General features: G+C 37.6%; 1 protein-coding gene across 1 annotated transcript in view; it reads left to right on the top strand.

The window, feature by feature from the left end:
- Kcnn2 (potassium calcium-activated channel subfamily N member 2) overlaps window positions 1-12,398 on the top strand; it is a 143,449-nt gene that overhangs the window by 113,010 nt on the left and 18,041 nt on the right. The gene's annotated exons all lie outside the window — the stretch shown is intronic.

Here is a 12,398-nt window from a genome sequence, read left to right as displayed (position 1 = left end):
GCCCGCCAAGCCAAAGGATCCAGGTTTGATTCCCCAAGACCCACATAAAGCCAGTTGTACAAGGTGGCACATGCATCTGCAGCAGTTGGAGGCCCCCTCTCTCTGTTTACCTCTTTGTCTCTCTCTTTCAAATAAATAAATAAAAGAATAATTGTTAATTATACTTGCAACAACTATAACAAGAAGCAATAAATTCTGAACTATGTAGGGGCATGGGGAATAGGAGGGAGGTCTTGTCACAGAAGCCGTCTCTGAATAATTAACTTTGAAGCTTAAGTGAGAGGAGAAAGTGGCCAGAAAGGAGAAACATTCTATAAAAAAGGAAATTATTTCTTTTAAGACAATGAGGCAAAGAGTTCAGTTCCTTTGAGAAGGTCTGTGAATAAGAGCAAAGCAGGAAATGTAATGACATGAGGTAGGAAAAGTTGGATATGGAGGATTATTGCAATGGTAGGTGATGGGTCAATTTTTTTCCAAAGATGCCTAACAAACTAAGACATTTTTTTAAAATTTTTATTGATTTATTTGAGAGCGACAGACACAGAGAAAAAGACAGATAGAGGGAGAGAGAGAGAATGGGCACGCCAGGGCCTCCAGCCACTGCAAACAAACTCCAGATGTGTGCGCCCCCTTGTGCATCTGGCTAACGTGGGACCTGGGGAGCCGAGCCTCGAACCGGGGTCCTTAGGCTTCATAGGCAAGCGCTTAACCGCTAAGCCATCTCTCCAGTCCCCTAAGACATTTAAAAAAAAATTGTTTATTTATTTGAGAGAAACAGAAAGAGGGGGAGAGAGAGAGAGAATGGGCACACCATGGCTTCTAGCCATGGCAAATGAACTCCAGATGCATGCGCCCCCTTGGGCATGTGGCTTACATGGGTCCTGGGGAATTGAGCCCCTAACCAGGGTCCTTAGGCTTCACAGGCAAGCACTTAACCGCTAAGCCATCTCTCTAGCTCCTTTTTTTTTTTTTTTTTTTTTTTTTTTTTTTACCCTGTCACGTTGGTTTAGTCAGAAATGCTTCTCTCCATTGGTTTATTTATGGGCACACTGGCAAGCCACCTCTATCCTTGAGTAAGGTGGCTAAGGTTAGGAGCTATTCCTGGCGAAGAACTTATGGAGACCAGAGGAAAGGTAAGCAAGCGTTTAATGAAGCAAAAATACACTCTCCAAGGAAAAGCAATGGAGGAAGAGAACTGGCTAACCCAGCCGCGAGTCCATTGCAAGTTTTGTTGGTGATTAAGATGGAGTTGGGGTGAGAGGGGCCCTTGGGGCACATGCATAAGCACTGGCAGGGGAAATATTGCCAGGAAGGGGAGTAATGCCTGCGTGGGTAGGACATCATTGTCGGGCACATGACATGGCATGCACCTGGACATGGAACATCACTTTTGGGAGTCTGAAGAGTGATCCTTTGTGCCTGATAAGGTAGCAAGACACATGTATGACTCAAGAACCAGGCTGTGTGCCCCAAAGTAGCCACAGGTAAGTTCATTGAGCTTTAAACATTGCGCTCCATGATACTCCCATGTACTGCCAGACTGTCTGCTGCTTAAGAGGCCTTACTTTAGAATCTGTTCCCTGTTTTCTCTAATTCTCTCATTTCCTGCCTACCCCTAATAGTTTCAGGCATATGGAATTAGAGCATAGTAAGTAGTTGTTAGAGTGTGCCCTGAGCTTCTCTAAATATTTAAGTCAAAGGTGGTTTAACATTCCTGGAAGTATTACTTTCAGTGACCTAGGTTTGTCTTTATTTTTTATCTGCAGTTGCAATTTGGTTCCAATAACAAGTATTAGATTAGTGCTTGCTTAGTTCCTCCTGGTGTTAAAATATAAGACCATGGAACTGCCCAGAATTTCTCAATTCTAAAGAGAGGAAGATCTGTTTGACACTTCTGCGATGTCTATGTACTGGTTAACAGGAGAGAGTGCAGGTCTGCCATCTTCTGTCCTTTGGAAGCAATCACTTGCAGCATATTCCATGGGAGATAGTTCCAAGAGTTTTCTAGTCAGAAGGACTGAATGCCCACAGCGTGGGTAAAGTGGGCACTACCTGTGATAATACTCAATGGGGATAAGGAGGCTATATGTGAACATAAAATCCAGCACCAACTTTAAGGCCAACATCAGTAGCTAGATGATCATTTCAAGCCTCAATTGTGAAAATAATAATTTGGGATCATAATTTAACATTTCCTTGTAAAAGAAAAATACAGTTTTGTGCATTATAGTGAATGCTTCCCTCATTATTCTTGTTCTAGCCCATTATATGTTCACTCTTGGAATGCTTTTCCATTCTTTTCTCAAATGGTAGCATTTTATTGTATGGTATAAAACTTTGAGAAATAAAATGTGTGTAGGTGAATTTTGGAAGGCCCCATAACAAGCCCACAAGGGACATGGATGATGTGAGGTGTAAAACCAGAACTGGTAATTGCAGTCTTGTTCCTTAGTGCTTATTAGAAACAACTTACTTGGTGTTTCTTAATATCCAAACGTACCCACTTTTTATTCTTTTATAATGTGTACTTAGGGTCAAATGAATAGGCTTATTTGCCTGTGGATCAAAGGCAAATTGAAATTTAACTCTGTCTGGATATAGTAACCTTGTGATAGATACTCTATTCTCAATATATCTTTAATTCTAATATCTCCATAACTGCTCTTTCAAAATCTCATCTACCAACACATCTGTCTCTTGTTTTGGCAGGGATATATGTGCATGTGTGTGAATGAGTGTTCCTATACGTATGATCACACATATGCATGTGGGTATACATACATGTGTGCATGTGCATATGGAGGAGAGAAGTAGACAGTGGGTGTCTTCTTTGATCTCTGTCCACTTTTAATCTTTAAAAAGTGACCTCTTTCTTCTCTCTCTCTCATAAAAAATAAGTAAAATTATTATTTTTTTTTAGTCAGGCATAGGGGCACACGCCTTTAATCCCATCACTCAGGAGGCAGAGGTAGGAGGATCACCATGAATTTGAATCTACCCTGAGACTTCATAGTGAATTCCAGGTCAGCCTGGGCTAGATATATATACATTCTTCATATATATATATATATATATATATATATATATATATATATATATATACATTCTTCATATATATATATATATATATATATATATATATATATATATATATATATATATATATATATATATAAAGGACCTCTTGCTGAATCTAGAGCTCACAAATTCAGTTAGACTAGCTAGGTAGTGAGCCTCCAGGATTTCTCATCTCCACCTCCACAGCACTGTGATTACACCCAGCTTTTCCACGGGTGCTAGGGATCCAAACTCAGGTGATCCTCCTTCTGCAGCAGGACCTTATGTACCGAACCATCTTCCTGGCTGCAAGCAGCACGTGTCTTTCATGTGCCTCTCCCCAGCTTCCTTGCTTAGTGTTTACTATTGGCCTCACATTGTTTTTGTGAAGAAATCCTAAACATCATTTAATCTATATAGACACAGAGAGTTCTATGTAATGAAATTGGCAATGATTTCATTGCTCCTCTACAAGCTCTCTTCATTGTCACACTGAAGAGCTCCATCATCACCGCCTTATAAGAAACAAACATACTTTTTTAAATTAACCTGATCAAAAATTTACATAGGAAAATTCTCTAATCTTTGAGTAATGTTTGTAGATGTGCCTTTGTTGAGGTGCATTCTCCCTCTTGGCCTCTCTCTCTTTCTCTGACTTTTTGTCAGACAAATTCACATGAAGTTAGGTTACTGAGCAAACTTCTGAGGTGACTTTTTAGGAGTTGATCAAATCTTCTGACAACTCCCTAGAGTTTGAGAGCAATGCATGGAGAATAGCTAGAAGCAAACATAGAAAATATTTGGATAACGACATGGATTCCTAAAAGAAGAAAAGTTTATTAGAAGGGTAGTTTCCTTAAGATGAAATGTGTTTGTTTTGATAGAAACAAACTGTTTCCATTAATTTGGGGAAATGTAAGTTAATTTCAGGTTATCTGTGCCAGAAATGATTTGTTATTTTCTGTTACATGCTGTACCTGTTTCTTGAACATTTGCAAAAATATTTAAGTAAAATATGTATTTCCAGAGTTCCCATGAGTCATTTGTGCCTACCTCTCTCCCCCTCCTCATCTGTGGCCTTTAATAAATTGTAAAAAAGAAATGTGATTTCCAGCACTACTGAGAGAACCAGGTCATCTCTGCATCATCTTGAATATTATATCTGAACTCTTATGCCTTTTTGGTCTCTTAACATTTGAATTTTCTTCTTGTCTTTATGATATTTTCATACATACACTTTGGTGTGGTTTGATTTTATTTTGAATTCTAGTTGATCTAAATGCCAACACTTATAAATACTTTCTGTTTCAAAAAGTGCATATAAGGGCTCGGAAGATGGCTTAGCAGTTAAGGCACTTGCCTGCAAAGCCAAAGTATGCAGGTTCAATTCCCCAGAACCCACATGAGCCAAATACACAAAGTGGTAATGTGTCTGGAGTTCGTTTGCAGTGGCTGGATGCCCTGGTGTACCCATTCTCTCTCCCCCTTTGTAAGCCTCTTTCTCTCTCAAATAAATAAGTAAAAGTGAAAATATTTAAAAGAAGTGCATATAAGGAAATTAGCAGTGCTTTTTTATTTATTTTTTTTCCAGGTAGGGTCTCATGCTATCTGAGGCTGACCTAGAATTTAGTATGTAGTCTCAATCTGGCCTCAAACTCACAGCAATCTTCTTTCCTCTTCCTCCTGAGTTCTGAGATTAAAGGTGTGCACCACCATGCCCAGCAGCACTATTTTTTTTCCCTAAAGCTCATAGAAACCAATGAACCATTCCATGCCATCATCCTAGATATTCACATTAGTCAAACCTCAAAATTAGGATGTAATTTAGAAGTTTTTAAATAGCCGAATTTGTGCCATAGGTCATATTTTTAAGAGCCAAGGACATTAGAGTATATACAATTTGTATTAAACCATGAGATAGTTTCTATAATAATTCTAACAGAAAAATAAACAATCATATAAAAAATAACCTTTTCTTCTGAAATGTTCATTGTGAGCCCAAGTGCAAAGCCTTTCTTGTAATGTTTGGGCTGTGTGTAAAATATTCGACATATATAATTATGTAATGGCTAAAATATATTGAGTTTGGATAGTGATACTTTTTAGTAAGAAATTAAGTGCAAGACTGAGGATCCACCTGAGAGATAGAGCTCTTACCTAGTATGTTGAAGGTCTTGGGTATATTCACCATACAACAAAAAATGTGACAGATCAAAGGAATAAAAAATAAATCCCCTATATACCAAGATGTATTTAAAAATTAGAGCTTCTTTTTTTGTGGACATTATTTATAAAACACAAAGTCATGCATGGACTTGCCTAGTAAGAAAAAAAAATGTTACATCCATTCCTCTTCAAGAGAAAGCCATTAAGATGATAATGACATATTCTCCCTGTTTTCTTCTACCCTTTCTCTATTTGATGAAGTCCTATGGACGTGAGGAGTTCCTGTTGTGGATGTCATGGTAACCAATGGAAAGTACCCTAATTGGCTTCCTTCTTTTGGTTCAAGGTGGTCAGTAAATAACATTGTTAGATTTTAGTGCCTCAGGTTTTTGTCAGCACCTGCTAGTTTCTAAGCTTCTCCAAGTTTACAATAGTAAAAATAATTGTTTTACTTAACGTTTGTCCTGCCATTTCCTATTACACTGGCAGATGTGGCATATCCTGATAGCTATGCATTAATGTGTATGATTATTTCCAAAGGAATTATATTGATAAAGGTACCCTTTTTCTTTCACTAGAAAGATCACTCATTTATAGATTTTGCTTTTCTATTCCTGTAAGATATCAACTCTTGTTGGCTCTTTGAATCTTTAGAATATGGTTGACTGGCACAATTATCTCTTTTACATTTTTATGAATTTTTAAAATAATTATCTTTAAATATAGTGTAATAGCTACCCATTCCTAGGGTTCAGGTAATAGGTAAGGTTCTTTACGAATAATTTATAAAACCATTGACTTTGATAAAATAACAAAAGTCAGGCTACTTCAGATAACGTATGATTTAAATTTCTTTTGCCTCAGCAGTAATTCTATGTAAGCCAAAGCATTATATAAAGATTTCCCAGTTCATAACAATTTGAAAATTACCATAGTAAGTAACATTTTTAAATTTTATTGAAGTAAAAAGAAATGTTAGCTCCAGACAAAAGCCTTTATACCACCTTGCCTTTTTCTCAAGACCACTAAATAATAATTCCATCAGTATCAAATTTGTTGAATGCCTTGTAAACTGTCCATTAAGTAACCACACTGTGAACAGTCCTGAGGTGCTCTTGAACAGGACAATGAACCAGCTCCAGGTCACATTGAATCTTATCAGATACGGCCCATGAAAGAGAGTGTATCTTTAAATTCTTACTGTAGTCTATTTTATGAGGAACAGGAAGAGGGGATTAGTGACTTTTTCGGTCCTAAAACTAAATTCCCGATGAAGTTCCTAATGAGAGCTTTAATGCTCCCTGAGATTATTTTATAAGAAATGAGATGGCTGTTTTCTTAAAGCTACAGGCAAGGAGAGCTAGAAGTTACTATGACCTTTTAGCATGCAGTTTCCTGACTCCACAACTCTGTCTTATTTCTCTTAACCATCAGCATTTTTAGTTTGCACAGCTGCCCTTACTAAGTACCTGGGCTCACACTGGCACTGTTTCCAACAAGGAGTTTTAAACTGTGGAAGGACTCAGTGTTGGCCAGTTTTATTATGTCGTATTTCCTTCTTTCTATCCCCAAGGTACAAGAATGAGCTGACCCAGCAAATCAGAGATGAGCCTTGTAGCTCCATAGGCATCATCACTGTACTAAAACCTCACACTTTCCCCCCTATTTCTTTAGGAAGGGGTATTTGAAATTGATTTGTACCCTCTAGCAGTAAATATCAACTTGCATTTGAAGAAAATCAAAGGAAGGACATTTTTGATAGAGGAAATTATTTTCATGAGCTGAGGAGACCTTGTGATACTGTAATGGGTTATATTATTAAACCTGAGTGTTTTATAGAACTTTATTTGCCAGAATTGATCTTTTTAGATATTTCCTGTGAAAGTCTAACTTTTGTAAGTCAGGGAAGTACAGTAAAAATGTAGTTGGTTATTCTAAATATTGAGTCAGACAACCCCAGGGACAGAAAAGTAGGTGATGTTTTCAGATATTTATTTTGTTGCTGTTCTTTTTCTTTATTTTTGAGGACAAGATACCTTAAATTGAAAGTTAACCTTAGTACAGTTTTATTTATTTTAGGTATAAAACATGATGTTTCAGAAGTATGTCTTGATAAATTTTAATTACCATCTAATAAATACTTTAAATTAATTGGCTATAAAGTGCAATTTGAACTTCTCGTAGCCCACAGGAGGCTATTCTAAGCCTGGAGTATTTTTATCATTAGTGTTGCTTTTAAATCAGACAATTCTTCATAGTGAGTATTCTGAAGCTGAAAACTCATGAATTTCATTACTTTGTTGGATCTGTGGAAGATTCCTTTTTTTATAAGGAAATAGTCCAAACTTTTCCATCATGTCCATAAGTTATTACATCTTGATTTCAAGTGACCTTTTGAAATAATTCTTGGAAGTGTTTGCAAATTCCATCACAAGTAGGCAAGTTGGAGTAAAAACATATGTCATCATAATGCATTTTTAAAACATCAAGTAATACATGATTTTGGGAAACAGACTTCTCAACTTCTTTTACATTCTAGGCATCAGCATAGCTTCCAAGCTTTGTGCTGTCATGGAGGCAAGTGTAGACAATCATTCTCACATGGAATCAGCAAAGACCTCACAGGCCTTGGGAATGAACAAGAGCTCACACTCTCATTTTATTTTGTTTGGTTGCATCTGGTTTGGCATAAGAAGTAGCTGTGGCTGTCACTGAGGCAAGCAGTCTCTCCTTTCTTCCCCTCCTCCTTCACTTTTTCCTTTTCTCACTCCTTTAATATCTACTCTATTAGGAGGAAAGATGATAAATTAGGTAAATGAAACTCTGCTTTTCATATATGGGGTCATAAACACATTTTTCTTCACTTGACTTTAGGTGCCCAAGAGGCAGGTTCAGTGATTTGCTTCTTCTTCTTTTTCCCCCCTCTTAAAACAAAAATGAAACAGGAGAAAAGTAGCCAGGATTTATATTCTAACTTTGGTGAGAGGAATATGACTCATCTTATTAAAGGCACACGAGAATCTTAATTCCAGAGAGGAACATATGTTCTTCCCAACTGTTTCTACATGGCTTGTGGTGGTGACAAGTTTTGGAGAAAATGTTGTAAAAGTGCACTTTCTTTCATTCTCACTCACTTTATGAAACAGAATGGCCCTTGAAATAGACACTGAATAGACAGTAACACTATGCCATTACTTCAATTACTATAACCACTAATGTGTTGGCAGGAATTTACCTTGAGCCTAGAAAGCTTTTGGCAGTAAGCCACTTTTGTTTTTTGTATAACTCTAAAAAATTAGAAAAGTTATTCTTTGAAACATAATTTTAAATTTATCAGGTCCCCTTACTATATACTAAGAACCTGGAGTGATACCACTTTATAATTTCATTTATTAAAAGGATATTTAAGGATAAATTTTAAAAAAGGTTTTGTGTTTGGACAAAAGTATTTTACTTTGAGACAGTTTCTTATATAGACCCAGGCCATCCTGGAACTCACTATGTAGCAGAGAATGACCTTGAACTTCTAACCCTCCAGTCTTCACTTCCCAAGTGCTGAGATTAGAAATGTATGCTACCCTATCTGACCTGAACCAAAGCATCTCTAACTGCCTCTGGAGGTACAACTTAAAGGCATGCAGTTAGGTATGTCTGTGTAATCATTTGGATGATTACTAAATGGCTGGATTGCCTTCTCTACTAAACACCAAAGGTGCTCATTTTAATGTGCAAGAATTTTGGTGGGTGAGAGAACACTCAGCAAGAAATGGCCCAGCAACAAGGAAGAATGGAGCCCAAGAAGGAGCACAAATAAATCTACTTCCAAAGGCCTTTGATGCCAGTGTTTTTCCACTGAGGATTTTGATTTCTTTCCACAAGGATCTCAGTGGTGGCCACCAGCCAGGAGGGAACAATGTGCATCTTCCTGTGCCAGCTGCCCCCTCTCTAGCGGTCAGGAGCCCCTCAGGGTTTCACAGTCTCTGCTGATTGAAGAAGCATTGCAGCCCCTCTCTGAGGAGCATCTGGGAGAGATCAACAGAAAGTGTGCTTTGGAGCTAAACTATGCAGAGGTGGGTACAGATGGTTACAGTGGTCAGCCACAGATTCAGTCTACCCCTCACTGGTCTGCCACAGCTAGGTAGACTCGTGAAAGATGTTGAAAAGTCAACAAAATGGGCACACCTGTTTCCAATGGCTGTCCTTTCTTTTTACAAGGATCCGGCTCTGCAACTGTCTTCTTTAATACTGGGTGGTTTATGGAGTTTATCTTCCACTTCATCTACAGAGGTGATAGTTGGAAGTGTCTTTGGAGCTTTGAGAATTTCGATGCTTGGGTTTTGGTTCTGGAGAGGAAGCTTTGCTAGGTTGGCCACAGAGTCTTAACCATAGGTAGGATTTGTAAAAAACCTCCAAGTGAAGGTAGGTCATGGTCAAGGTTGTTAACTCCTGATTTAAAGCTTACATCAGTTATTTTAAAAAGGAACATGTTGATTTTATTTTGATAATTAGCAATACAATTCAGTGTTTAAACATTCATACTTTTAAAGAGTCTATCTTATAAAACTAGGTGACTTGACATCTCTTTTTTGTTTGTTTGTTTTTTGTTTATTTGAGGTAGGGTCTCACTCTACCTCAGGCTGACCTGGAATTCACTATGTAGTATCAGGGTGGCCTTGAACTCATGAAATCCTCCTACCTCTGCCTCCCAAGTGCTGGGATTAAAGGCATGCATGACCACTTCCGGCTTTGACATTTCTTTTGTTTTGAAATATCATGTATCCTGTGCAGATGACCATACATAAGAAAATATGTGATGCTAAACATAAATAGCATGAGTGGGGTAGAAGACAGGAACTGATGTCACACTGAATAATCACTTCTGCTTTAGTTGTCTCTAAAACTCAAGGGTAAGATTAGATTATAGCTAAATATCTTCTCATGCCTTCCTCTAATCATGTGATTAATTTCACTTCATTTCTGAGGATATTATTTTGTTCATAATAACTGAATAGAAGGAGATCATACTGTACTCAAAATATTTAAATAGTATCTGCTCATCAAGGTCATATATATCTCCATGATTATAATTATGAGGCTATAGCAAGTAGAACAATATGTTTATATTATTTCCCCCCACTTTGTTCCCTCCTGCCAGATTTGTTGCAGCAACTCATTCTCAATGAGTCTCACAACTTATTCTTAGATCTATAACTTAGTAGCTAAATAACACTTATTAGTTTAGTTAACAAGAAAATATTCTATAATTAACTATAAGAAGCTAATGGGATTAATGAGAGATGCTTTCTCCTAGGTTTAGTTTTTTTCTAAGGTTAATATAAATATTTGTAACAGGATTGTCCCTAAACCTCACATTGTTGTCACTTTTGAAATGTATCAATATCTATATAAATCATGTATTGGCTATAGATGTGGACTCCAGGGAGAACAAAGAAGAAAATAAGTCACTAACATTCCAGCTACTTAGAGATAATCTCCTTGCGGAAGTGGGCTTCTTTCTAGTTATTATTTTCTTTCCCATTGTGGTCCACTTTACAAAAAAAATTAAAGTAAGACCATATTGTGTGTACACTTCTTTAACATACCTTTTATAACATTTCATTGTCTCTCAAACTATTTTACAAATAAAATTTTAAAACATTCATGATTGTTTATGAGTACGTAGCAAGTTACAAACATTATTACTCAGTGTTAGATATTTCAAATGATGACCACTACATCTTTGAAGATACAGAGTTGTTTTTTTAACTTGTAATTTTTTGTAGGCCTGTTGATAATCAGATAAATTATATTACCTTGTGGGAATTTGACACTCTAATTTGGATGTCTACCTATGATCACTTCACCCTTTGCCTGATGTCAAGGAGATGCTACTGAAAAGTAGCTATGGGAGATTCAAGTCTATCCACAGCTACCATAACATCCCTCTGTTTACGCTGCTCTCATGAGGACTCCTGCCTTCCCCTGCCCTTTATCTTGAGTAACCTGTCCACTGAGACTGGCGTGGTCATCTTTCTGCTCTACTGCCTCTCAGGACTGAGATTCTTGTGGGAGTTGTGGCTTCTCTGCCACAGGCCACAGCTACAGCTCCTCCATTGGTACCTTTCCAACAGTGGTTTTGCTGAGCCTCAGACTGATGAGGAGGCTATGGCAAGATGGCCTTGGATGAAGTCCTCCTCTGTTTCAAAAAAGACTTCCACCCATTGCAACTCAGAATGAATATACACCATGATTGTGGGAAGAGAGTCCTAGAGTCTTCAGGGTACCACTCTGTCTGTCATGTGTCTTCTAGTGAATCAACAAAACAACCTGCAATTTAAAAGGGAGCTACGTTGCTTTCTCTAAATGCATGTGACCCATGTGATTCCTACTGCTAGTTAACCCTGTCAAACATTAGGATGGCTGTTCCTCGCTTTCAGCACATCACTTATTGGTGCCAGGCTCCCAACACTACATTCTTCTTGTGATCCCTTTTGTTACATGCATGCTAGACTCTGCCATTGTGCATGTGCCGAGGTCGTCTGCCTCTCTGGTTCCTGGTACATGTCAGTTGGTATGCCTGAAAGTTTATTAGTCTCATCTCAAGAGAAGATTATAGATTGTTAATTCCTTACAGAAAAAAAAATAAATCTTTATTTCTAATCCATGCACTGATGTTAACTTATTTTTTATACTTAGGTAATGATAGGAATATAATGGATTTACTGTATTTTTAGAAGTAACTGAAAAATTCAGCAAGTTGACTTTCTGCTGCTTATTTATTATGATGGGAATGTTTTATTCAGCATAATGCTTTCATTCTTAAAACAAGTGAACTTATTTTAAATTTGTTTATTTTTTATTTATTTATTTGAGAGTGACAGGGAGAGAGAGAGAGAGAGAGAGAGAGAGGGGCAGAATGGGTGCACCAGGGCCTCCAGCCACTGTAAACGAACTCCAGATGCATGCACCCCCTTATGCATCTGGCTAATGTGGGTCCTGGGGAATGAAGCCTCGAACTGGGGTCCTTAGGCTTCACAGGTAAGCGCTTAACTGCTAAGCCATCTCTCCAGCCCAAGTGAACTGATTTTAAAGGAACAGTATTTAAAACTGTAAACTCTACCTTTCTCTGTACTACTTATGGAAGACACTTTTTTTTTTTTGTCTTGGAAAACAGT

The sequence above is a fragment of the Jaculus jaculus genome, chromosome 14 (assembly GCF_020740685.1).
Source record: "Jaculus jaculus isolate mJacJac1 chromosome 14, mJacJac1.mat.Y.cur, whole genome shotgun sequence".
NCBI classification, from domain to species: Eukaryota; Metazoa; Chordata; class Mammalia; order Rodentia; family Dipodidae; genus Jaculus; species Jaculus jaculus.
The sequence above is the reverse complement of the archived record's forward strand: the minus strand, read 5'-3'. Positions and strand labels throughout refer to the sequence as shown.